Raw genomic sequence first — 27,705 nt, forward strand, 5'->3', positions numbered from 1 at the left:
GATTCAACATGTCTGGAACAAAAAAAAGTTTCCATAAAAAAAAAACTTCCAGAAAATCTGTGGACCATCCCCAGAAAACCCAGATTAGCACAACTAGAGGAGAAATGGAACATTCTCCAAAACTTTTGCTTAATGGAATGGTAGTTGCTATTCATACCTAATGGACAGCCTGTTTAGTTTTGAGGGCTTCACATATTGTAGTTATACCTAGAAAAGTAAAGTGTGAAAAAGAGAAAAGCATATCATGTCATAAATATCAGGGAGACAAAAGTGTTTAATGAAATTCATTGGTCCAATATAATATACAACATGTTTCATCACAAATCTGTCATTTTGTTTACTAAGAGTGAAGGCTAACTTAATGGGGGATTTGTTCATGAAGTGTATGCTGAGCCAATATATATTTAAAATATGAATTTGTTATGTACTGATAGTATTGTCTTTGATTTCAGCATTAGCATTTGTTACCAATTTTTCCCAACCCATGGCTGGCTGAAGAATTCTAGGAGTTGAAGTCCCTACATCTTAAACTTGCCAAGATTGAGAAACACTGTTTCATTCTATTAAAATTTTTATTCTATTAAAATGTTTCAGAAAGTAAGTTGCCTTAATACACTTTAGGAAGATGTTGAATAACCATTTGTCTGAAGTGGTGTAGGGTTTCCTGCCTAAGCAGGGGGTTGGACTAGAAGACCTCTAAGGTCCCTTCCAACTCTGTTATTCTATTCTATTCTATTCTAATTCACAGGTTCCCAAACTTCCATGGTTCTTCCATCTTTAGGGAAGCCAGCCAATTCCTTGTACCTCTGCCCTAAAAGGTGTAGATTTGGCAGCTTTGATTTTCACCAGCACTTAAACCAATTTTCTTTCATTCTTCCTTTATCACCAGATACTAAAATCAAAAGCTGTTTGCACTTTAATGTTAATAAAATTTCATGAAATACCTAAATCTCCATAGCCTGAAAGATTTTTTGCTTTTGTTAATTATGAAAGTAAAACAGCGACAAGGTCCCAGTTTTCTTTTTAAAAACAAACAAAGCAAAGAATGGATATATTACAATACTCGTCTCTTTACCACCCTCAAGGGTTTAGTGGAAATATTGATATTGTTTTTCTTCAGTCAGAATGGTTAAAGTCAGGGCAACTTTTGCAAAATCAATATTGTTGGATTTATAAACTATTTTTCTTTCACAAGCTCAAAGTGCCTTACTTTCCTGTTTTTCTCCACAACAATGTACATATACTAAGTACATATGCTACAATCCCAAATACTAAGTTGGATCTAATATTTATTTTTGATCAAACTAGCACCAAAAATCCAGATGTCACAAATAGTGGCAAATGGGATGTTCCAAGATTTGCTTCCCAAGAGAACTATAAGCATCAGCTAGGGAGCACCAGAAATTACCCGTTTTTATAACTCAGCTTTAATATTTCCTTCACTCACAAATCAGTCAAGTCATCCTTAGCAAAGTTAGAATCATCAAGGGGCATTAGTTCAAGAAGAAATCCATTCCAACTGTGTTTCAGTTTTAAGTAACCAGAATGGAACCGATTGTCATAGATACAATCTAAAATACAATCTAAGGCAGTGATGGTGAACCTTTTAGGGACCGAGTGCCCAAACTCACATTATTGCAAAGTGCCAACACGGCAATTTAACCTGAATAATGATGGGAGTGTTGTGCAGTAGCCTCTGGAGGGCTATCACATCCTTATTCCTTCCTTCCTTCTTTATTTTTCCTTCTTTATTTTTCCTTCTTTCCTTCCTTCCTTCCTTTCCCTTCTCCTCTGATTTCACCCTTCCTTCCTTTAATCCTATATATTATGATTCGTTATTGTTAGTATTTATTAAATAATGTTGTGTAGCTTAGAAGCTCTCAGCAAAAATAACAGCAGCTGTTGTTTGTGACTATCCTAGGCTGTTATTTACCCCCCACCCCCACCCCTATTTTTATTCCACTTTCCCTGGGTCCTTGGGAAAGGAACAGCATCTTTTCCCTATCTCTGTCTTTAATAATCAGGATTTTGCACCGGCACGAGGTTTAAGCATACATTTTGAGGAGTGTCTCTCCGCCCCATGCCAAAAGGAAAGCCAGCCAGGCTTCTTCTTCTAGAAGCTCCCCTCCCCTTCCCTCTACCCCCAACTCAATCCCACTTCGGGAGTGGAGTGTGCGCTGGAAATGCATGTTGGAGTGACGTCGGAGCGCACCTTCTGACCCTCCGGCACTTGGCCTGCAACCCTCCACAGTCTTCCAGGCCCAGCTTGCTGAGGAGGAGATGGGAGCATCCTTGACACCTCCGCTTCTCCCCCCCCCCCGTGGCTACAGTCATCGCTGCCTGGCTTCCTCAAAGGGACGGTGCATTTCAAAGGTGACAGCTTGTGTCTGGAGGTGCCGAAGAGTGTCCCACTGTGAGGGCCAGGCCAGGCCTCTCCACTGTACGACTAGCCAATTGGGGCACTTCTGCAGGGTTCCCTGGGCTTTTGTGCTCGGCGCTCAGCCGGGGGAGGGGAGCGCTTCCCCACACCACCCACTTCTTTCTCTTGGCCCTGCCAAGGGAGCAGGAAGGCCAGGCTTGGGGGATGGCCCCCATCCTGCAAGATCGGCCCTCGTCATTCTCTTCCAGCTCTCTTTGCTGGTGGCAACAGCAAATTCCATGACAAAGGCAGAATCATGTTGCCGCGCAAAGGCAAGTACAGGGGCACTTCGCTCCCACATTAAGGCCCTGCTCACCACCACTGCCATGATTGGGTGACAGCTCTTTCATCCCTGTGGCACAACAGTGCCACAGGGCGCTCCAGCAGAGGGGTGAAAGAGCCACATGGGTCATATTGTCGCTCTGCGTCGTAATGGACTTCAGGAGGAGGGGACCCCATCTTCCCATTGTGAAGTGTGTGAGTCAAAAAGCTCACTCAATCAATTCCAACTTCATGAGATCTTTTTCTCAATCAATTCCAACTTTATGAGATCTTTTTCTTTTGTGAGAAATTGGAATTGATTGAATGAAAAGCGATGGAGAAATGCAATGGAGAAGGACGACTGGAGCTGGGCTGGGGTGACTGTGCACATGCCTACAGAGAGGGTTCTGTGTGCCACACATGCCATAGGTTCACCTTCACGGATCTAAGGTGTTTATCAATATTTTTCTCCAGAGAAACAGTCAAGATTTTCTCATCCTCAGCACTTGCTGCACAATCTATTTTTTTTAGTATTGTTGGAAATCAGTGGTAAGTTTCTGCATTCTTCGCTTTGCGAGAAGCAGTTTGGCCAGAAACACTGAGATGAATCCATGATGGTTAATGAATAGCCTTAAAGCGATTTACCTTGAGTAAGTAGTAGAAGTAGTAGAAAATCCTTGCAAGATAAATCAGTCCAGGAGTAAGGCCTTTTTTTTGAAATTTCCAGGTGGTTTATCTCTTTCTCTCATACACCAAGATCAGTGGATTTCTGCATGGTACAAGAGTTTTATTCTTATTTCTTCATAATGTTCTCGACAGTCAGTACTGGTCTCAAGACTGGGAAGTCTTTGAGACCAGTACATGGCAGAAAGTCACTGAAGCAAGTAGAACTTCTTTCATAGGAAGAGAAAAGCTTGATTCATTGCCGAGATTTTTGATGTTCTATCCATTTATGTTTCCCAGCTTCACCTTTGGTTAACCTGTGAAAGAATCATTGGACTACTACAGAAACTCCCTTATTAGGTTAGGTAACAGCATTGTATTTAGAACTTTTTAGCTTTCTGCGAAGCAGTTAATGGATGACATAATGAGCACCATTTATACAGCACCCAGAATCATTCAGTGAGTGAAATGAGCAGTACTTAAAATTTGATAAATAAATAAAAATCAAAGTAAATAAAATCACACCTGGTTAAAAAAATAAGGATAAAAAAGGTTTTTTTTTCTCCTTCTACCAATTTTAGGACCCAAGAGTAATTCAGTAAAGACATATGTGGAGGAGATCTAACTTGATAAGAAGAAATTGGTGGAATTCTGGTAAGGAGATGGCTTTAAAAGAGGATTGGACAATTTCATGGACGGTTGGGTTACTCATGCTGCATCTTGGTAGTTTTCTATCTTGGGAATTAGAAATGATTTATCTTAAATAACAACTACTATAGAACACAGGAAGAAAGCTATTTCTCTCTTGACTAATTCTGAGTTTCTTAAATATATTGTGAAGGTGTATGTGTGTATGTGTCACAGTGGGATTAGACTGGGTTTCTGGACTGAGTCAGCAGTTTCCTTTCTGTTCATATATTTAAATGCAAATGATTTGAGATGCATTAGAATTTGGGAAGACTTTGTTCTTCAGTTTTCTTTACACAAATATTCAGTTAGTGTAGGGTTAACAACCTATAGCCCATGGTCCAGATGTGACCTGCCACCCAAAATCATCTGGTCTGTGGTTCCAAAAAGAAATTTGTTTACCTGGCCTATGAGAGAAAGGCAGAGCGTGCTCGAAGCGTTCTCAATTGGCTATTTTTGCAATGGTTTTTCCCGCTGCCTTGGTGTGGGTAGAGCAACAAAACTCTCAGCATAGTCTTCAGCCCCTACCCAGAGGAAAGTTGCCAACCCCTGGCTTACAAGCCTTCTGATTTGTCAAATAATCTTTTCAGCAAACTTTCCCTATCCTGTTTCTGCTCTTCTGAATGCCATTTTTAGATTTGCCCAGTTTATACTGTCCGCTCATTCCTTGCACCCCCATATTTTCATTGCCAAGAAATTCTGGCTCTGACCCTCCGTTTCTTAAGAAGGTTTCCTTTTTAGTCTCTATCTTGTTCACACATCATTTTATGTCATCAATTTTGCACATATCCTCAAGAGAACTCTATTATGACTTTAATAGCCAAACGCATCCCCGCTCTTTGGTCACCCGCCATCTTGCTGTAAAATAAATTTGGTTGACATGCTTTTGTCTACTTGGCACTTAGTTCTTTTTGGCTGCGTTTGAATGTTTTCCTCTTGTTCTTCTTCTCACTGCTGTGTTAGTAAATGTGATTTCCCCAGTTATGGAAATCCTTTTAGTTCAGTCCAGGGGTGGGATTCTACCGGTTTGGACCAGTTCAGGCAAACTGGTAGCTCTGACCATCAGCTGGGAGTGAACCGGTTCACTCCAACGATGAAGTGGGCCCGCCCGCCCACCCCTGCGCTTAACTTACATATATCTTCTCAGCTGAATCACATGGCAGAGCAGATTGATGTGCCACAGCTGTTTTCCTTCCCAGCAGTAATGCGGAAGGTACTTTCTCTCAAAACTGTGCACACATGCGCAGCAAAGCATGCAATCACTGAACCGGTTGTTAAACCAGTAGGATCCCACTGGTGTTTCAGTCTCATAGCCACTTCAGTTTAGCTATTGTCCTTAAAGGATGTTTTCTCTCTCTTTCTCTTGTTCTTGCATTTGAAAAGCCCAGAGAAAGGAATTATTTTGGCAAAATGGATCAAACTGATTTAATGGATGGATTTGCTGATGATTTCAACAACTGACAAAACAAAAAGCCAATAAGGTTATTAAGCAAGTTCAGGTAGAGAATACTGTCATTCCACTCTGTATGATAGTATTCTCTACTATAATTTTGATTTATTCTCTCCAGGTCAATCTGAACTAATCAGCAGATGTTTTTTTTCTAATTATAAAAACACTATAATTGTAATTATAATGAGTTAACACAATCTAACATGCACATTGGAAAGCCCCAATCAAAGAGCTTTGAATAATCATAATGCTTAAATCAATATTTCTCAGCCTTGACTGCTCTAAGATGGGTGAATTCTCTCACCTGCATGCTGGCCAGGAAATTCTGGGTATTGAAGTCCACCCAGCCTAAAGCAGCCAAGGTCGAGAAACACTGCCTTATATGATAGAATTAAAATCCTAGGCTACATATCATTCTCACTCCCATTTTCTTTTTTTCCTTAGTGATTACATGCATTTTTCCCACAGTGTACAAGTGATTTATTCACTGTTCTGTAAACCCATTGCTGCCTTCTGGGTTATGTTCTCAGTGTTTCAGTCTGGCCTATAGTCTTGGAGTGTCAGGCGTGCCTCCATCAATAACCAAGAAAGAAAACCCCCAACTCCATTATTCATGGAATCAAGATACTTTTACTGGTTATGAAAAGATAGCAGCAAAAGTAAAGCAAGATCTTAGCCAGAAAGGTGCGAATAAGTACATATCAAATGATAACCCAGCCCCCTCCCTCCAATGATCCCACCCCAGTGTCTAATGTGCAACTCCCTTAGGTTTGCCGCCGCTCCCTTAGATGTGGGATGCATCTCCAAAAGGCATCATCATGTTAGAATGCAGGATGGTTGGCCTTGACCAGGACCAAACACTGGCCACCAGCATGCACAGAAGATGGTGAGATGAAACCTCCCTTTTCTATATCATTCCTGTACCATTTATTCCCATCCCAAATACCAAGCCCCCACCCTCCCCATTTCTATGGCAGCCGATAGCAAGTTAGTGAAGCAGAGGCTGACATGGAGTTTCCATGTGGTCTCTGTTGTGTCCGGGCAGATGACGTCAGGGAATTTCCCCTGACAGCTGGCATCTGCACTAGCAACAGCCAGGTCGCGTCTGATTGGCTAAGACGCGACCTGGCTGAGAGCGGGGAAACTCTGGCTTGGGGATTGGCTGGTTCGTCTGACAGCTTCGTATAAATAGCTGTCAGACGAACCTGGCATTGATTCTCTCCTGTATATAGTAAAGACTGTTGTATTCAATAAAGACCTGTTTTATTCTCCTCACGACTCTGATCGCCTTTTGTGCCGACTTAACACTGGCGACAAAGGTGGGATCCAGCCGCTAACCCACCGAACGTTCCATCTTGGCACAATCGGCGACTCGTTCTTCCCAGCCTAGCTCGAACCCTGAGGAGACCACGTCGGCGATGCCAACCTTCGTTCCTTTTGGCTGTGACGGCGAGACATGGGAAGCGTTCCTGGAGCGCTTCGAGTGCTATCTGATAGCCAACGGCCATCGCGATGTTCCCGATGATGAGAAGTGCAGCTTCTTCTTGAGCTGTTGCGGCACGCCAATGTTTAGTGCCGCTCGCTCACTAGCCGCCCCTCAGCCAGTCCACTCTCTGGACTGGGCTACACTAACGGAGCGGCTTCAGCGCCACTACGCCCCTACACCATCCTGGGTGGCGAGGCACTACGCTTTCAGGCGCTGTGTCCAGAAGCCGGAGGAGTCGGTGAGCCAGTTCCTCCAGTCGCTTCGCACAGCGGCGATGAGGTGCGAGTTTGCCGACCTCGACCGCAACCTCACGGAGCAGTTCGTCAGCGGCGTGAAAGATCTGCGCCTTCGCCGGCGGCTCCTGTCACAAGCGGACATTACACTGACTGGGGCCATTGAGCAGGCAAGGGCGGCTGAACTCTCCGACGAGTCAATGGCGGAGATGTTCAACCTGCCACCTCCGCCGGGCCGCACTTGCCTGGTAGACGAACTAGTTCCCCTGCCTATTGACTACCCTGAGGAGGGAGCGGTGGCACGCATTGGCCAGGCCTCCAGAAGACGCGGCCCGCAGCGAGCCCGGGAAGCTGTGACGGTTTGCCTTGGCTGTGGAGGCAACCACGACCGTTCGGGTTGCCCCTTTAAGGCCGCGGTTTGCCGCCGCTGCCTTAAGAAAGGACATTTGGCCCAGGTCTGCCGAGCGCAGTTCCCTTTGCCACAGTGACCAGATGACGTCCCGACCACAGCCGCCGCCAAACAGCGACCAGGAAACCGTGCTGGACGACAGCAGCAGCAGCAGCAGCAGCAGCAGCCTTCGCGCGGAGGCTGCTACGCCGTGGACGCTGACTTCCACGCCAACCCTGCAGAGCTGGCCTTCCACACGGGTGCAGGTGCGGAGCGCATCAAGGCGTCGCTCCTCATTGAGGGCTCCCCCTGCACCATGGAGGTGGACTCGGGGTCATCCCGATCCCTTTTGTCATGGGCAGAGTTCTCCCGCCTCTGTCCAGGCATCTCAAAGACCCAACTCTCCTCTCCAGACGCAACCCTACGGGACTACCAGGGGACTCAAATTCCTACCCTGGGTTGTCACCTGGTGCGGGTGGAGTACGGGGACTTTTCGGGGTGCCTTCCCCTCCTTGTAGTGGAAAAGCCTTTGCCGGCCCTCCTGGGCCTTGACTGGTTCCCGGCACTTGGCCTATCAGTGCACGGGGTGAGGCAAGTAGTGGCCACGCCTCCTGACGTGGCCGACATACTTGCCAGGTTCTCCGATGTGTTCGATGGGCGGCTGGGGGCGTATAAGGGAACGCCCATCTCCTTGAACCTAGACCCCCAGGTTGCCCCCATTAGGCTGAAGGCCCGTAGGGTGCCTTTCGCCTTGAGGGCAAAGGTTGATGCGGAGCTGGACAAGCTCGTCGCGCAGGGAGTCTTGGAGCCGGTGGATTACTCCAAGTGGGAGACCCCTTTGGTCATCCCAGTTAAGGCGGATGGGTCCATTCGCCTCTGCGCCGACTTTAAATCCACCATCAACCTTGCCCTCCAGGCGAACCCCTATCCAGTTCCGGTGGTGCAGCACTTGCTCCACTCTTTGGGGCAGGGCTGCATCTTTGCGAAGCTGGATATGGCGCAGGCCTACCAGCAGCTCCCGGTGGATGACGAGGCGGCGGCTGCGCAGACCATCGTCACCCACCGTGGAGCTTTCCGTTGCCGCCGCTTGCAATTCGGCGTTTCCGTAGCCCCGGGGATCTTTCAGAGCCTTATGGAGCGGCTGCTCCATGGGCTCCCTGGCGTGGTTCCGTATTTCGATGACGTCCTGATCGCCGCCAGCAGCCGATCGGGCCTCATCGAAGTACTAGAGAAGGTCCTCGAGCGTTTCAGGGGCTCGGGTTTAAAATTAAAGCGCAGCAAATGTTCATTTGCTGTGCCACGGGTTGATTTCCTGGGCTTCACAATTGACGCCCAAGGAATTCACCCCACTCCTTCAAAAGTAGCAGCCATCAGGAACGCCCCCACGCCTGCCTCCAAGACGGAGCTGCAGGCGTTCCTTGGCTTGCTTAACTTCTACGCGCCTTTTCTGCCGCATAAGGCGTCACTAGCCGAGCCGCTGCATCGGTTGCTCGACCGATCGGCGGCCTGGCGCTGGGGCAGCCGCGAAGCGCATGCGTTCGCGGCTGTCAAAGACTTGCTGACGTCAGAGGCAGTCCTCGTTCAGTATTCGGACAAGCTGCCTTTGACTCTTGCTTGTGACGCCTCCCCCGTGGGTTTGGGGGCGGTCCTGAGCCATGTGCTGCCCAATGGCTCGGAGGCCCCCATAGCCTTTTATTCCCGGACACTCCTTGGGCTTTTGGCAGGTAACAAGCCGACCCCTCCCATCCTTTCACCGCGCATGACCAGGTGGACAGAGTTCCTAGCTGCATACAGCTACACTCTGCTCTACCGCCCGGGCAAGCACATAGGGCACGCTGATGCCCTCAGCCGCTGCCCCCTGCCCGTTGCTGACCCCCCGACAGTGCCTTGCCTGTCGGTCTTGGCCATAGCAGATTTGGCTCTGCCACTCTCTTCCGGAGAGGTGGCCTCAAAATCTAGGGCTGACCCTGACCTGTCCCAGGTCATGCTTTGGGTCCAAAGGGGCTGGCCTGAGGGTCCGGTGCCAGAGCACCTTTGTCCCTTCAAGGCCAGGCAGCTGGAGCTGGCACTTCACAGTGGGTGCCTCCTGTGGGGTGACAGGGTGGTTATTCCACCCAGCCTGCGCCATCAGGTGCTGTCTCGCCTTCATGAGGGCCACCCGGGCATAGTGCGCATGAAATGCCTGGCGCGCAGCTATGTCTGGTGGCCTCGCATTGATGACGAGATAGCCGCCTGGGTAGCCGGCTGCTCCCCCTGCCAGCATTCCCGACCAGCGCCACCGGCAGCCGCTCCTAGGGAATGGGAATTGCCCCGTGGGCCTTGGTCCCGCCTCCACATAGATTTCGCGGGTCCCTTCAGAAACCAGGTCTTCTTGGTGGTGGTGGATGCATATTCACGCTGGGTGGAGCTCATCCTCATGAGGTCCACCACAGCCGAGGCCACGATCAGGGAACTGACTAGGCTTTTCGCCACCCATGGCGTGCCGGACGTCATTGTCTCTGATAACGGGCCTCAATTTGCATCCACCGCGTTCCAGCTGTTCCTGGCCTCTCAGGGCATCCGCCATGCCCCAGTTGCCCCATACCATCCGGCTAGTAATGGCCGGGCGGAACGGGCGGTCCGCTCGGCCAAGGAGGCGTTAGGCAGGATGGATGGGGCAGACTGGCCATCAAGGGTGGCTGCTTACCTATTGGTACAGCATGCCACTCCTTGCCCCCTGACCGGGAAGTCTCCAGCTGAGCTGCTGATGGGCCGGCGCCTGCGGACCACCTTGGATAGGTTGCACCCACTCTATTCAAGTGAACAGCCTGGCAACCTGGGGCCCCCTTCCCGTTCTTTCCTTCTGGGCGATTCTGTTTGGGCTCAGGCATTCTCAGGGGCGGTTAGGTGGGTGCCTGCCACCATCTCCGCCATAACCGGCCCCTGTTCTTACAGGGTCCAGCTACCTGATGGGACCGAATGGCGGCGGCACCTGGATCAATTGAGGCGCCGCCTGCCCTGCAACAGCGACAACACCCCCGCCAGGTCGACCATCGACGTCGCTGCGCCTGAGCCCTCCAACGTTTCGTTTCCTGGTGCCCTTCCACCAGACATTGATCGCCCGGTCCAGCTGCCCAGGGCCTTCCCGTCCTCGGACGCCGCCTCCCGGCCGTCCATTGTTGAGGGTGTGCCGCCCGTTAGGCGTCAGCCCCCCAGTTTCCAAATGGCCTTCCCCGAGTCAGGCCAGGCCTACCAAGAAGTGCCCTGCTCAAGCCCGCCTTCGGCCGCGCCCCCTCGGCCCTGCCTACCTGGGCCTGGTCGTTCTCCGTCAGGGGTGGGCCTCCAAGATGGCGGCCGGAGCTCCACTCCCTTGCGGCAGGAGCTTCGACGGACACCACCTTCCTCTCCGGCGCCTCCTGTCGAACTGAGGCGTTCTGGGCGGGTCCGGCGCCGCCCAGACTATTTGCGTGACTACGTTTGTGCGTCGCATGCACATGCGCAGTCACTGGGGGGAAAGGAGTGTTGTGTCCGGGCAGATGACGTCAGGGAATTTCCCCTGACAGCCGGCATCTGCACTAGCAACAGCCAGGTCGCGTCTGATTGGCTAAGACGCGACCTGGCTGAGAGCGGGGAAACTCTGGCTTGGGGATTGGCTGGTTCGTCTGACAGCTTCGTATAAATAGCTGTCAGACGAACCTGGCATTGATTCTCTCCTGTATATAGTAAAGACTGTTGTATTCAATAAAGACCTGTTTTATTCTCCTCACGACTCTGATCGCCTTTTGTGCCGACTTAACAGTCTCCCATCCAAGTACCCCCAGGTACCAATGATGCTTAACTTTTTTGGTATCAGCTAAGGTTAGTCAGATACAGTTATCTGCTGTGACAAAATCATAGGCAGCTAAGTAGGATAACAATATTCAATTAACCTTGAATAACTAGACTGAAAAAGATGTCGGCTAAATCTATATAAATTTTGATTTTATGTAAATATGAATAAACTAATTGTAATTGTTTGTAGTCATACGTTTTTGCCTTAAACATTTACCAGTTTCTATATTTGAGATGTAATTAATCCTCAGAAGCAGCTCCAGCTTTGGTTTAATAAATGCACTGATTCAGCTCATTGGACAACACAATTATAAGAAATTAAGTAGACTTGAATATTAGGTACAATATGCAAATAAAACATACAAATTCCTTTGCTTAAAAGGTTTGCTTATTTAATCTGTGCTTAAAATGCTGACAAAATTATCAGAAATTTATAAAAATGTGTACTAATCATGCAATTTCATTTGAGAAATATTTTTTACTGGAGAAAATAGTAGGATTTTAATATACTTAGAGATTACATTAAAATATGAAGGTCAGAACAAATGAATAAAACTCTTGGGTGTTATTATACCATATTTGAAAATTTTTGAATGTTATTTAGACTCACATATATTTCCTAACTTTTACTATTGAGGAATCCCAAGGAAACTTCTTGAGCCTCTATAAAAATCATATCTATCTTTTGCTAAGATGTCTTACCCTTCAGAAAAGGCTATATTTTTCTGCCTAGCAACATGTGTCCTATTGGAGAATCTGTTTTTTAAGTCACAATATTAGGATTCTGGTTTCTATGGTGACAGAAAAATATACTGCAAAGAAATTTCAGGCTGTTTTTAAAAGTAGGACTTGCTGGATCATAAATTCTGAAAGGCTGTTCCGGTTTATCAACATCCTATGATTTAGAAAAAAGATTATGAAGAGAGGAACTGGCCTTCATCTCTATTTTCAGACAAGGTGTGTCCTATTACATTTTTGTAATTCTAGACAGTTGCAAACAAGTTCTGGAAATTTAGGATTTAGTAAAGCTTCCAGAGTCAGGCCTTATGTTAGACAAGAAAAAAGAAAAAAGCCAGAAAAAGAAACACTGTGGGCATCTTTTAAAAAGATGTAATTATACTTAATTTTTTTATAGTTATGCTATCTGAGAAAGAGAGAGATTCTAACAGAGATTGAAGGACTCCATCCAATTCTAATGAAAGGTGATAAAGAAATCTTTAAAAATTAATACCAGAATTTGTTCTCCCATTATTAAAATGTTGAATTTACTATGAATGGGAGAATTGAAGGAAGAATAAAAAATGTGCTGTTTCCATATCTTTTTTTTCATTGTAACTGTCATTTCTTAACATTATCTTCTTCCTCTCAACCTGAAGGTGGGGTCTCAAAAGATTCTTTGACTATCTAAGTCAGGCCTGTCAAACTGGTGGCCCGTAGGCCGGATACATCACTTGCAGGCCACACTGATCCCAGCTCCGCAAAGGCAAAAAAATGTCACGATACTTCATGATCCAGTCCATGACATGATTGAATTTTACACCCATGATCTAAGACTCAGATTCTAAGTGAAAGGGAAGATAGTGATTAGGTTCACACATTGAGATAAGCTAGGACTTTATTTAGCTTTGACCTAGAGTGTTGTGTGAATTCAACCACTGGGGTCAACTAGATTGTGGTGAGTTGTAACTTGTAGGGGCATATAAAAGGAAGAATTAGCTAAAGAAAGAGGAAGTTTGAGTTTACTAGATCTGAAAGTGTTTTTCTGTTTGCAATGGATAAAAGATTGCATTCCTTTCCAAAACAAGAGATTACTTGAACTAGAGGACTATGAACTAAGATTTGAATGCCACACCTACTTATGGTATTACAAGGTTAAAATAAACACTGATTTAAGAATCTTTCTTGTTAAGGTCTTCCATCTTAAAGGCTTGGAATTAATATAAAATAAGGTTCTCTACAAAGATACCTCTTAGGATATCACTTTAAGGGGCTTCTTTTTAAAGAAAAGAAACAATGGTGAGGGGCACACTGGTGGACTTATACCAAATAATATTTTAAAATCAAGATGACCTAATCTCAAGTCCAAAGTAGAATTGGAGTCAAAAGGACATGTCTGACACTTCTTTACATACTTAGAATTGAGTGGAAAATTCAGATAAGATTTTTTAAAAAGTTATGGATTTGACAGTGTAAAAAATGAAATAAAAATATTATGGGTTTGACTTTGAAATCATATTGTGTGGCATTTAAAAGTAAGGTGACCAACTTTTTTACAATGAAAAGGAGGACAAAACACGTTCTATTGTCCAAAATGCTAAGGTGACCAACTTTTTTACAATGAAAAGGAGGACAGATAAATTGGGAAAAATATATCGTAAATAAAAGAAATATTTTATTCATTGCAACAATAATACACTAAAATATGATATATGCATAATGAAAACATTTGCAACGTTTTATATTGTAATTATGCTTACATGCCTGTTAATTATTATTTAAATGAGTACTTTTCCATTGAATTAATATTTTTTGTCAATGTATCATCTTCTAACAATATATTGGAAATATCTGAACAAGAAATATCCTTCATATTGAATTTTACGGCAAGTGCTGCAGCTAGAGTATCAACATTCAATCTCGATTTCTCACTTGTCGAAAAATCATTGGCAATTGAAAAAAACTCTTTCAACTGCTGCATTAGTTCCAGGGCAGCACAACGTAAATTGAACAAGTATAAATAAATGTTCACATGGAATATGTTCATTTTTGAAATGGCTGAAAATATCCACCCATCTTTTATCAATTTCAACATGTTGATTTTCCCATTGTATTAATTTTTCAGAATTTAAATATACATTCAGTCTTCTAATTTCTTCAAAGAGACAATTGTCGTCTAGCATTTCTTTAGATAAAAATTCAACACAAGATTCAATATCTGTTCAATATACTTGCGATGAAGTAAAAAAAACACTATTAAAAACTGTTTAATAAAATATGTCACATAACGCGCAACAGATTAGCCTTCAAATATCGAAAAGGAGGACATGTAGGAGGACACTTTTCAAGGGAGGACAGAACTTACAAAAGAAGGACTGTCCTCCCTAAAGGAGGACGGTTGGTCACCTTATTAAAAGAAAAGAACCGAGACTGTAATGTTATTAAGTTTATTCTACTGCATTGAAAAGATTTGGAAATTAATGCTTCCCCCTTCTTTTTTTTCACTTTACTCTACTCTTTGGTTTTCCCCTTTCCCAATATCTTTATTTTCAGTTGCGTGTTATATTTTATTAAGTTTAATAAGAATATTTTGCAAAAAAAGTAGAAATTGCTAGATTAGCAATAAATATATGCTATGCTTCAATGAATGATTACAAACACTGAAATCACATATCAAACCCATATATAAAGGCACTATTAGAAAGCAGCAATAAAAGTGGACAAGTATTTTTCGTGACTTTCCTCAGAAATCTGGGAGGGAGTCATTAAATCATACCTCATGTAAAGTTTTTTTTCCTTTTAAAAACAAATCCCCTAACTCAAATCCCCTAACTCCTCTCTTTTTTAATAGATCAATGTTTATTGCACCTATAAAGTGCTGTAAATATAGCATCTGCTTCTATATTCAGAAGGCCATTACGGGATTTTAAAATTGAATCATTAATTTAATTTACCATTTCAGTGAGAATCAGGATTTGTCTTCTTAACTTGGGAGAAACATGTTCCTATGCAACATTGCACAATGAACTAAAGGGAAGGAATTCCATGAATAAAGGGAACTTAGATTTTTCTAATTTTTGCTAAGAAAATTAATTTTGGTAAAGAAATGAGACATTTCCAGTACAACACATTGTACTGGAATACATTAAAAACACTTTTTATTTCAATATGCAGGGTCACAAAAGACTTGTTATTATTTACATAATGCCTACATTTGGAATGATGTATCTCTGATAGTGGAGACTTGCATAAATTTAAAAACGTAATTCCATATAACATTAAATAGCCAGCCTGGAACTACATGTCTTTCTGTTTTGTTTGTTCAGATGAATTTATATGATATGTAGATTTACAATAATAATCCACCCATTAACCCAATACTGCTTTTGTACCAATGAAGAGCCTCAGGTATTAAAAGGAAATTAAACAGATTTATGGTTTTCCTGATGTTAGAAGAAATGTCCATCTGGGTTCAGTTCCAAGTGGGAAGAAAGACACTGGAAACATGGAAGCTGTTTGGACATATGGTTTAATGGTGGACAGGACCACATGGTTCGAGGTCCTGGGCAATTGAGTAAATGGAGAACACACACACCCTCTCTCTTGGGCCCCACCTTACAGCTTCCTGTTCCTGTGTAAGGGCAGATATCCTGATTGGTTGTCAGACTCCCATGGGGCCATGCAGAGGTAACTTTGTAGGTTGTCTTGAGTCCCAGGTGTTAGGGATGTAACCCTAGTCTTGGCTTGGCAATGTATATAAGCCATGATTGTAACAAATGTATCTGTTACTTTAAATGCTAGAGAGATGTAATTGGTTGCTGTTACCTCAAGCAGCCATAAGAGGGAGCCAGAATGACTGTTAGCTCTCTGTTTGTTAGATGCCGATCGGTGTTGTGAGGTACGGTGTTGTTAGCTGCTTTGTGTGCTAAACTGATTATTTGATAACTGACTGACTGTACCGTGTATGACTTGGACTGTAAACTGAACTCTGAATAACTCTTTATTTCAACATAGTAAACTACTATATTTTATACTATTCAGTGTCCCTGTATGCTGGTTTGTGTGTGTTCTTGCATACCACTCTTATTACGCTTCTCTGCACACTCGCTCTCCTAACGGGGAGCTTACTTACTTAACACCAGGCTTGTTTGAATCTTGCTGGGTGATGATGTAATGAAGAGGGGTTTGGACAATTCCTGTTATGGCTGAGGGCTAATCCTACCTTTGTTGGATCTTGGGTGAGCGTATTTGCTTATGAATAGACCCAGCCACCTCTTTATCTCTTAAATGCTGAAGTCTGCTGTGGGCTATTGAGGAGGGTGAGGGCTATTAAGATTGAGCCTGCTTCCTGCCTAAAAAACATGTTTCTACATTTATCATCCAGGGAAATATAATTTTCTGGCTTTTTAATATTTCCTAGAATATTTCATTCTTCTAGGTCCTAGAATCTAGGAGAAGGGTGGGTGCTAACTTTGTACACTAGCGTTGATCTAAGGGTAAATATAAAATGTAAAAGTGCTAAAGCCATTTTGAAAATACTTAAAAAACACCCTATTTTTTTCTACTTTGTGGAACAAGCTCAGATGAATTTTAAATCATGGAATATAGATCATTGGATTTTCCATTCTTCGTTACCATTTTCAAAAAGCAGACTCTTTGATTATTAATGAGGTCAGAGATGAAGAAGAAGAGAACTTCCTAGGGACACACCCCTGAGAATGTCTGTTACCCTAGTGATTCTATCTTCTATCCCCCAATCCCTAAATCAAAGAACTTGGATTCCATTGTGACACAAACTAAAAGCCCAATTTTCTTTGTACATTTAAATGAATTCTGTTACTATATTAATTATTTAAAGTAAGCTTTAAGAAAATAAAAATTCAGTAAAGTTAATTGTACTGAATTTAAAAAAATAAAAATCCATTAGTGTTGAAAATTATAATGAAACCACTGAGGAGAAAATATCATTCTATATCCCAGAACATAACATCAAGAAAAAATGTGCCATTATGAGAAAGGCTGTGATACTAATTTTAATTGATTGATATGAAAGCTGTGGTTGCATTTCACTGGCTAACATGTTCATTCTGGAATTGTTGTTTGAAGTAGCAACACATAGTGTGGCTTGTTTGAAAATGCTATGTTTATTTTTGGGGTTGTCATGTTAGTGAAAACATTCTCATACAAGTAATTTGACAAAAAGAGTAGAAGTTTTTAATAGCTTTTCCAGTAAGTACTTCATATTTAGCTTCACATCACAAAATATATAAATTTTAAATTTTAAATAATTCTAATATTCAATCACTTGGTCATCAAATAAAATGTCCCAAGAAGGTAACAAAGAGTTTATTTGCTTTATCATTTTGAAATAATGGATTAATAACCTACAAACATTAATTTGATATTGGCTGCAGATGGAAAATATTCATTAAATCAGAAATGTGTAAAGATAATTTGAAATAACAAACTACCACACTTTATATTCCCTGGTAGATTTGCAAACAATATCACTTAGGAAGTATTCCTCCATCAAAGCTTTTCTTCCAAAAGACTAATTTAGTTTTGAAAGTTTCTATTTTATTTGGTAGATGAGTTACAAATTAATTTCATCCAGAAGCCAAAATGTATTTAGTTTACACATGCTAATTTCAATATTAGTGCACATTATTCAGTGGTTATTAAAGTATTTAATTTTTAAAATTAAAGTATTCAATTTTTAAAATTAAAGTATTCAATTTTTTATTCCTGAATAGTACTTTATGATACGACAGTCATATCCTTCAAAGATTTGGCAGTTTAGAAAGTTTAGAAGATTTGGCTTTAGAAAGATTAACAGTTATTTTTTTCAATTAGATTCCACATCAAACAGTTCAGGAGTCATCTATTCATATGCAAGGATTTCATAATAGATCACATGGTATCTACTGTAACTTATCAATAAGTTATCAACAATACTGTAACTAGGCAATGTCCATAGACTATAAGCATAAGTGCAGACAATCTGTGAATCATGATACATTTTGGAGCACTTTCTGCTCATGGGTATTTGGAGCTGAATTTTTAAAAAATCAAGTGCCCATGACTTTGATATTAATTCCCACACTTTTTATTTGTATCATGCAGGGTAAGTGTGAAAAAAAGCATGGCTTTGATTGTGTGATCACAACCACTCTCCTGCCACCCTCTCCCTTGTGAAAAATCCTGGCAGAATTACATTGTTTGAAATGTATGTTGATTCATCAGTTGAAAGCACAAATCTTAAAATTTGTCAACAGGATAATAAACTGAGCTTCACCCTCACAAAACATGCTCTAATTTGTCACATCGTTAAATAGAGAATTTTAGTTACTGTATTTATTACTTAATCTCGAAGTACTCTGAGCATCTGATATTGTTGTCTTTATCTTATTGTATCCAGTTTTTTATACTCTACAATCTGCAAATAAATTTAAAAAGATACATGGAGTATAGTATAAGGTTACAGTTTGCTAAAGCAAACTCATTATTTCTTTCCTTTGAGATTTATTGCTGGTTTAAGTTATTAAAAATTATCAACAGGTCTTTTCTTGAGATAAATATTTTTTGTTTACAAATGCCTCTTTAGAGGTGCAGTTCATTGCACAGTTCAATGACTCCACTTTTCTTGTGGGAGTGGATTGGGCACTCTATTAGTTCCTTCATTTGACAAATCATATTGAAGGTAGCTGATATACTTCCTATTTACCATCTTTTGTTTCTTCATGGTTGCATAACAATGTCAGATCCTTCTGAAGTTCTGGAAAAGTGAAATCACATCTCTTTATTGACTCCTTTTTACAGGCTCCATCAATTCCACTACATAATTTGTTTTGTTTATATATTTCCATTCCATTCCATTTAATATTAATCTCAGACTTTCAATCTCAAACTAGATATTCTGTTCCCTTCCTCCTTTATTTCAAGTAATACATTGGTTTGGTTGCCAATGAACTTGATTCAGTTTAGGAAAGATATGCTATATATTAAGTGACATTTGGTATAATTCTCCATATTTTATTTTAAGATCTTGTATTGCAAATTAGCAAGTGAGACAATTATATTATGTGTAGCTGAGCAAGGCAAACCTCAAGGAGAATTTACAATGTTAACTGTTTCTCAGTGAACAGAATGCAAAAGTATTCAAGTATTTTGCATAAAAAGACTCTAACAACATTGACATTTAATAATAGCTGGGTATTTTGGCCATCTTAATATTATTCTGGGTGGTTTATTGATTTCAGCTGTCTGGAACTTGAAGCCCAAGCTGGATGCCATATGCTTTTTTTAAACAGAGGGAAAAGTTTTTTAATGTATTTATTTTAGTTAGATATATGATTTAAGTTCTTGGAGAAATACAATATATCAGCAAGTGAATTTGAAATGATGAACCTGGGAACATGTTATTATTTTATTCTACTTATTCATGTTGTGTGTGTTTACATTTTCAATTATTTTTGTGTTTAGTAAATGTTTTTTTCCTAAATATACACTTTGGGTGCCATCTTTTTAGGAAATATAAAGCTCCTCTGAAAAGAGAAACAAATAGGAAATACCATATTTTATGTTGTTTTTCATAGCTATGTGATTTTTATTTTAAGTCTTTAAAATCCTTTCAGAGGCTGTATTCAACATACATAACAGACAGTAATTGTGGAGCTGTAAGTTGAATTAACTTAGATTCAGTTGTTGGTGAAATTCACAAGCTATTAATGTACTAATTGTACGATGTAATAATATCAGGGAATGTGTTGTAAAGTAATGCTGCTTAAAGTTCAGAAAAGCATCATCACAATTCCTGTTTGATCTGGACCTGGACATGGAAATGGACACACACATATGAACTTGGCATTTTTTGTTTCTGTATAATAAGTACCAGCATTGATTCAGCACTGGAGAAAATTGTGGATTAAAGGGTCAAGAGGTCATTGCTCAATCACTCTAGACTCTAGTTCATCTCAGTTAAAACTTAATTTCTTTACAAGATTCAATGAAGGCAGTAATCCTGCCACTTTCTAAGTGAGGCTAAATCTGAATTGATGGCCTTATTTCCTGTAGTCGCAGAGAGGTCACAGAGATCATTACTTTGTCAGCTAATGCTGGTTAATCCTTTAGGCTTCAGTGATGAATCACTCCTCAGAATAAAATGTAACAAATGAGCTTGATGTTTTGATTGGGTTACCATTTGCTTTATTTGTTAATCTTCTGAAATTCAGTATATACAATTAAATGATTGCCTCCACAAGGAGACCAAGCATTATCTTATCTTAATAAAATAGAATAGAATAGAATTCTTTATTGGCCAAGTGTGATTGGGCACTCCATTTTGTTAAAATCTGAATCTCATTTTTAATTTCTGAAAATTAAAGACCAGGGGCATTGGCAGTAGTCCAAAGTGATGCCCAAATGATAAAATGTGGTGATTGTCATCTAAACTTGATTATGTATATTCTGACATCTGACACAACATGTAATTCACAGTGTTTGTGTGATGGCCACACCCCCTCCAGTCTGTGAAAAAAAACGGTCCATAGTACCCAAAAGGTTGGGGGCCACTTATCTATAGCATCTTCTTTCAGTTCTCCTTATTCAGAGGTAGTTTCTTAGAGTCACATCATATGCTGCAGCACTAGATTTCAGAAAAATGTGACTCTCTGCCACTTCCCATATTGGTGCCTCAATCTTTCTCATGCTCTGCCTGCTGCCATCACAATTTCTTGCTGTTGCTATTTTACTAGTCTCCTGTGCCGTGCTCTGCCGAAATTGTTCATGCGCTTTCATGCACTTTCTTCCAGTCTACAAGGCAGTTCTTAGTATGCTGGCATGATTTGCTTCCTCCTAAAACAACCTGGTTTTTGTTTGGCCTCAGTAAAAAAGGACAAACAGTGCTATCTTGACAGTTTAATATGAACAAGGAAATTGATTGGTGGATTTCCTGACAGGAGTGGGGGCGGGCGGTCTGGCATATTGCCCTCCATAATGTTAGGAGGGATGGGAATGTGAGGATGAAAGTGGGGGAAGAAGTGGGATTTGACCAATAGGTTTAGGATCTGTTAGTGCTTGATCCATGGAGATAGGGAGGTGGAGGCTTTCTGCTTCTCTGGGAGGCCCCCACTCATCTCTCTTTCTTGCCTGTTGTGTTCACGCAGCCTTTTTGCTCTCTCATCTTTGTCTTGCATGCTTGTCCCTTTCACTTGTTTGTTTCTCTTACTTGCTCAGCAGCTCTTGCTCGTTTGTCTATTGTTCATCCCCTCTGCTGCTCTGCCACTTTCTTTTACTCCCTCCACTGCTCGCTTTCGCATCTCTTATTCCATCTCTGTGCTTTGACCAGCCACTCTCATTGTATCATTCCTTTGTTTGCCCCTTCATCACCCTCTCTATCACTCTTGCTCCATCAGTCTCATTTGTGTTGGTCTTAGACTGTCTTGCTTATTTGCCTTGCTTGCTGGCCTCCCTTACCCCCCTGTCACCTTTTTCAGTATCTCTCTCACTTGGGATAATTGCTCTTTTGATCTTTTGCTTGTCCACTCACTGTATAAATCAATTGCTGGGGTGCTGGTAACCTGTCTCAATTAGTGCTGCTCTGTTGTACTATAGCTAAAAAGCCATATAATGCCTGGCCAGTGTTGTGCATCAATGCTCCATGCCTGATCCTTTTTGCTGTCCAAGCCAATAGAGACGAGTTGCCATCAGGGTAAGGGGTGGGCCCACAGCATCTGTCAATAGCCAATAGGTGCTAGGCAGATCCAAGCTCCTGCTATGTCATTACCACCCAGGTAAGAAAAAATGTGTATATAGCAGAGCAGTGTTGGGGAAAGATGGGGAACAGTTCTTTAAAATTGGATCAGATAAATGTGAAGCTAAGTGGCCTCAATTGTGAGCTTGGGATCAAATGAATGCTACATCATGAATATGTGTAATGAGGACAAAACAGATGACCACATGAAGCTCTTGAATGAAAGGCAGTATATAAGTCTAACATATAATTGTCTTTAAGGAATGATAGTTAGAGGCACATATCAATGAGCCTCAACAAAGAAAACCATTCAGCCCTGATAGTAGCCACTGCTCAAGAATGGGAAGATCTGTGTTATCCTCTTCTTGCCTACTGAACTGTATGGCCACTAAGGACCACAGCAAGAAAAATCTTGCAAAATCTCATTAATATCAACCACAAGATGGCAACAAAGAGGTATAGAAATTTCCTCTAGTTTCTTTCCAGCTGACATTTGATACTGTGGTCCTAGTAAAGCAGCCCAAAATCCCAGTCTCTCTCCCTCTCTCCCTCTCTCCCTCTCTCCTCTCTCTCTCCCCCCTCTCTCCCTCCCTCCCTCCCTCCCCCCTCTCTCCGCACACACATGTGTGGAAGAGGAATAAATGGAAAAAATTGTGTGGGAGAGATAAAATGCATGCATCAGAGAGTGGGGAAACAAAAGTTAATGGGTGACAGAGGAAAGTATATTTGTCCATTGGCTCTTTTTGCCTAAGACAATTTTGCTAGAAATGGCATTCTTTGGTTGTTATATCTCAAAGACCAAAAACTGTAATATCATCTAAGGTCAGAACAGTGATGGGTTTCAAACATTTTTGGAACCTACTCTGTGGGTGTGGCCTGCTTTGTGGGAGTGGCTTGCCAGCCATGTGACCAGGTGGGAGTGGTTTGCCGGCCATGTGACTGGGTGGGAGTGGCCAAGACGATGTCATTGAATTCTTTGCCCCACAATAAGATTAAAATAAGTACAAAAACAATAAAAGAGCTACTTACAGAAGGAAGATGACTGTTTTTGCCAGTCTTCAGTATCACTGACTCCAATGAATGGGCTGCACAAAGAAGAGACACAGAAATGAACTCTTTCATTGCATGCACTGCATTGGGATGAAACCAGCACACAAAACAATAAAGACAGCTACTTACAGAGGGAAGATTACTGCCTTGCTGGTCTTCTGCACCACCACCTCACCACCTTGCTCCAATAACCTGCACAAAGGAGAGGCACAGAAAGCAAGACTTTAACTGCATGCACTGCATTAGGATGAAACAAGCACACAAAATAATAGAAAAGGAAAATTGCTGTCCTTTTTTTGCATCTTCTGTATCACCACCTCACCACTTTGCTCCAATAACCTGCACAAAGGAGAGACACAGAAAGCAAGACTTTAATCTCTTGTACTTCACTATCTCAAGGATGAACCCAGCACAAAGCACACCCAGCAATAAAGACAGCTTCTTACAGAGGAAGGACCACTGGCTTGCTGATCTTCTGCACACCACTTTATCACTTTGCTTCAACAACCTGCACAAGACTTTAATTGCTTGCACTTACACCTTACATAAGAATAACACAATGAAAGAGGTACACTCAAGTACTTACTTGTGTTATTGCTTTCCTGGTTGTTAGGTTGGTCCAAGTAGCTATTCAGAAGTTAGCGATTAGAAGCAATGGTAAAGTAAGATATGGAATTAAAACCAGAAATATTTTTTTGGCTATTTGAAAGGGAGTACAAAATATATTTAATTTTACCCATGTTAGCAGCTGCTGGAATTGTGTTTGCACAACAGTGGAAAAAAAGAGATATGAAAATGAATAAATATTACAATCTGCAGGAATAAATAAATTGACAATTAAAATCAAGAAGGCTTTGAATACTTTTTCACATGGGATTTGTTTTAGCAATTGCTAACTAACGGAAAGAGAACTTAGAAATCCAAAAGTATGAAAGAAAACACCAATTATGTAAGGAAAGGTTCCTAAAATGTATACGGAAATATTACTAGATCATTATTAATGTGTAGATAATTGTGGGACATTACACACCCACACCCACACAAACTATGACAGTGCCAGGAAAACACCAAAAAATAAGAATCCCCCCCCAAAAAGGCTGCAAATGAAACCAGTTTTTTTTTCTTAACCCTAAGGACAGGAAAGACAAAGCCACTGGAATAAAAACCATCAAGGCATTGTGGGAAATTATAAAGGAGAGTGCCAGGAAGCTCACAGAACCACCAACCACCTCAGAATTACCTAAACAACCAGAGTGAAACACACTAAATCTGGCAAAGCTGCCTGGCACCAACCTGGCCTGCCCATAGAAAAGTAGCCACTTTGAGACACATAAACCTGGTCTGAACACTTAAAAGCAACATATTGCATCACAAAGAAAACATTTGCAAAAAGGAATAACATTTTTTGTAGTAAATATATTTTATAAACAATTAAAAAATAACAATTCCCCAAAAATAATTTTAAAAAAAGATATTCCACCAGCAATAATTTATACTGTAACTATTTTAAGGTATTATACCAGCCATAGTATACTGTAACTATTATTCCACCAGCAATAATTTATACTAGAACTATTTTAAGGTATTGTACCAGCCATAGTATACTGTAGCCATTATTCCACCAGCAATAATGCTGTAACCATTTCAAACTATTCCACACACAATAATTTAAAATGAAACCATTAAAAATATTCCATGCACAATAAATTACAATAAAATGATTTAAAACAATTCCATGCACAATACATTTTAAAATATTGAGTATAGAATTTTTTAAAATAGTTTATTTTAATTTATTTTGGATAGAATCTTTTTTTAAATAGTCTAAGACAATTTTATAAAAGAATCCACACACAATCAATTGAAGTAAACCATTTTAAAATATTCTATACTCAATACTTTTAAGTAAAACTATTTTAAAAAATTCTATGCACAATACATTTTAAAGTATTGAGTATAGAATTTTTAAAAATGGTTTATTTTAATTTATTTTGGATAGAATCTTTTTTTAAATAGTCTAAGACAATTTAAAAAAAGAATCCACACACAATAAATGGAAGTAAACCATTTTAAAATATTCTATACTCAATACTTTTAAGTAAAATTATTTTAAAAAATTCTATGCACAATAAATAAAATATTATTTTAAAATACATTTAAAAAATAAAAGAAAAAAAACCCGGGTCACTTACCAGCAGGCAGAATCAGCAGCTCTCCGATGCGATGGATCCAACTCCGATGCAATGGATGGATGGAATAGGAAGCAGGCAGGCAGAGAGGCAGCAGGACAGGTAAGACACTGGACTGGAGGGACAAGGCCAGGGTTGTCACTAAGCAGGTCCCCTGGCAGGCTGGAGGGGGGGCGGGGGGCTTTCGGCCGCGTGGCTTATGGGTATGTGCAGCTTTCGCCAGGGAAGGCCTGAAGGCCTTCCCTCGTTAAGGCTAGGTCGCCTTTGGCTGCGTGGTGTACGCCAGCCCGCTGCTTTCGCTAGGGAAGGCCTGAAGGTCTTCCCTCGAGAAAGCTAGGCTGCCGCTGCCGCTGTTGCCGCCCACCCACCTTTGACCGCATGGCATACGCCAGCCCATGGCTTTCGCTAGGAAAGGTCTGAAGGCCTTCCCTCGCAAAAGCTAGGCCGCTGTCGCTGCTGCCCACCCACCTTCAGCCGCATGGCGTATGCCAGCCCGTGGCTTTTGTAAGCTGGCATAAGCTAGCCTCCCGAGTCCCACAGCCCCCCCTCATGCTTAGTTGCTTAGCTGAGGGAAGCAGCAAGCTCCTGGAAGGAGAAGGGAGTTTTGAAATGGAGGACCCGGTCAGCAAGCGTGATGCGAGATCTGCTCGGGAATGAAAGACTCTTTTGAAAAGTGAAGTCTCCAAAAGAGAAAGACTCTTTTCAAAAGAGGAATGTTGGCTGTTGGCACCATGTTTTTAAACGGGAGATAGTGGGACCCAGAAGAAGGGCCTCCTCCATGGTGGCTCCCACTCTCTGGAATATCATCATCATTTCCCCAGAGATTAGAATGGCCCCCATTCTAGCATTCTGCTGGAAGACACTGATGACCTAGTTCTGAAAGTGGGCTTGGGAAACCCAGACCGGGATGGAGTCCATTAAATAGCTCATGTGATGTGCTGTCACCGGGACATGAAATGGCGGGGTGATTTTATTTTATTATATTAATTTATTTGATTCTTTTTAAAATTAGTTTTATTGTTTTAATTGAGGTTTTATATTCTGTTAGCTGCCTTGAGTCACCATGTGCAAATAGGTGGCAATATAAATTAAATAAATAAATAAATAATATTAACTTAACAATGGTGGCAAGAAGGATTGAAAAATAGGGCATACTTACTTAATAACTGTCTCAGTTAGCAACTGAAATTTTGGGCTCAGTTGTGAACTACTTGTACAAATAGTTGAATATTATCTATTATATCTATATCCATATCCATATCCATATCCATATCCATATCCATATCCATATCCATATCCATATCTATATATCAGTAGTGGGTTCCGGATCCCAGTGCAACTGGTACAGTGCAACGGGACCCGGCGTCCACCACATGAACGTGCACAGAGCGCGTGTCCTTATTCGTGATGCCGCTGCGAGGCTCTGCAAGGCTCCAGCCGCTCGGCGGAGCGTTGCACAGGTGCCGTGCACTCCAGGCACATGTGCGGAAGCGCCGAAGAGCTCAAATACAGGTAAGGAGCTCTTCCTCCGGAGCACCATACTGGAACAGTGCAATCCATCACTGATGTGTGTGTGTGTGTGTGTGTGTGTGTGTGTGTGTGTAAATAATCACACACATGCCCCGGCATTACATCATCCCATTTAGGCACTTTTTAAAGCCAAAGCACATGCACAGAAGGCTGAGTGCATGCACAGATGTGCGCGTTCACATTTGCGAACCGGTAGGGAAGGTAAGTGAATACCATTTAAATTTCATATTAACTCTGAGCATTTGATATTGATATCAAAATATAATTCTTTAGTTTGCACTTTCAGTTCTGTAATGATTATTGCTAAAAATTAGGCAACAGTGCATTTTCTCCAGAAAGGTTAAAGGAAATATTTTAAGGAGCCAGAGATAGAATGCCTGTTTTCATGTGAATCACAAAACAGTAAGTTTTAATTGTAGAAAACTTCCAGATAATCTAATATGAACATATTTTAAAAGATTATTAATCTTTTAAAAAGGTTTTTTAAATAAAGCAAGGACATTGGGTTTTACACATTTTTGGTACCCTTAAATTTACTCCACCTGCGTTATGTAGTCCATTAAAGCTGGGTGGAGAATAATTTTCAAACAAGCAAGCAAACAAATAACTGCAATCCTATAACTGAAAATATTGTCATTGAGGACTTTTCGTGCACATTCTTTTAAGAAAAAATATCTTTAACTTGTTGCTAACCTTCCTTCTGCATTTAAAAAAGCCACATGACTTATGTCTTACTTTTCCTACAATCACTATTTGTGCTGTAATACATAAGCAGTCCTTGACTTAGTGACCGTTAGAAGTCACAATGGCACTGAAAAAAGTAACTTACAACCGTTTTTCACATTTATGACTGTAGAAAGTTAGCACCCACCCCACTCCTAGAAGAATGAAATATTTTAGGAAATATTTAAAATGGCAGACTATCATATTTCCCTAGATGGGGAAATGGAGAAACATGCTCTTGAAGACAGAAAGCAGCCCCCATATTTCTTAATAGCCCTCAGATGATGTCAGCCCTTAAGAGATAAAGAGCTTATTGAAAGAAGCCAAGTATTTAGGTAGGTCTATTCA

The 27,705-nt window shown here is 41.5% G+C and overlaps 1 long non-coding RNA gene across 1 annotated transcript; it reads right to left on the reverse strand.

The window, feature by feature from the left end:
* LOC309391973 lies at nucleotides 1-23,076 on the reverse strand. Its single transcript, XR_014175368.1, has 4 exons — nucleotides 23,045-23,076; nucleotides 22,895-22,950; nucleotides 158-207; nucleotides 1-12 (listed from the first exon to the last, which is right to left on the reverse strand). It is a non-coding gene; the product is annotated as an uncharacterized lncRNA (long non-coding RNA).
* Nucleotides 23,077-27,705: the final 4,629 nt, after the last annotated feature.

This window comes from Natrix helvetica, assembly GCF_964273705.1.
Source record: "Natrix helvetica genome assembly, chromosome: 4".
Taxonomy (NCBI): Eukaryota; Metazoa; Chordata; class Lepidosauria; order Squamata; family Natricidae; genus Natrix; species Natrix helvetica.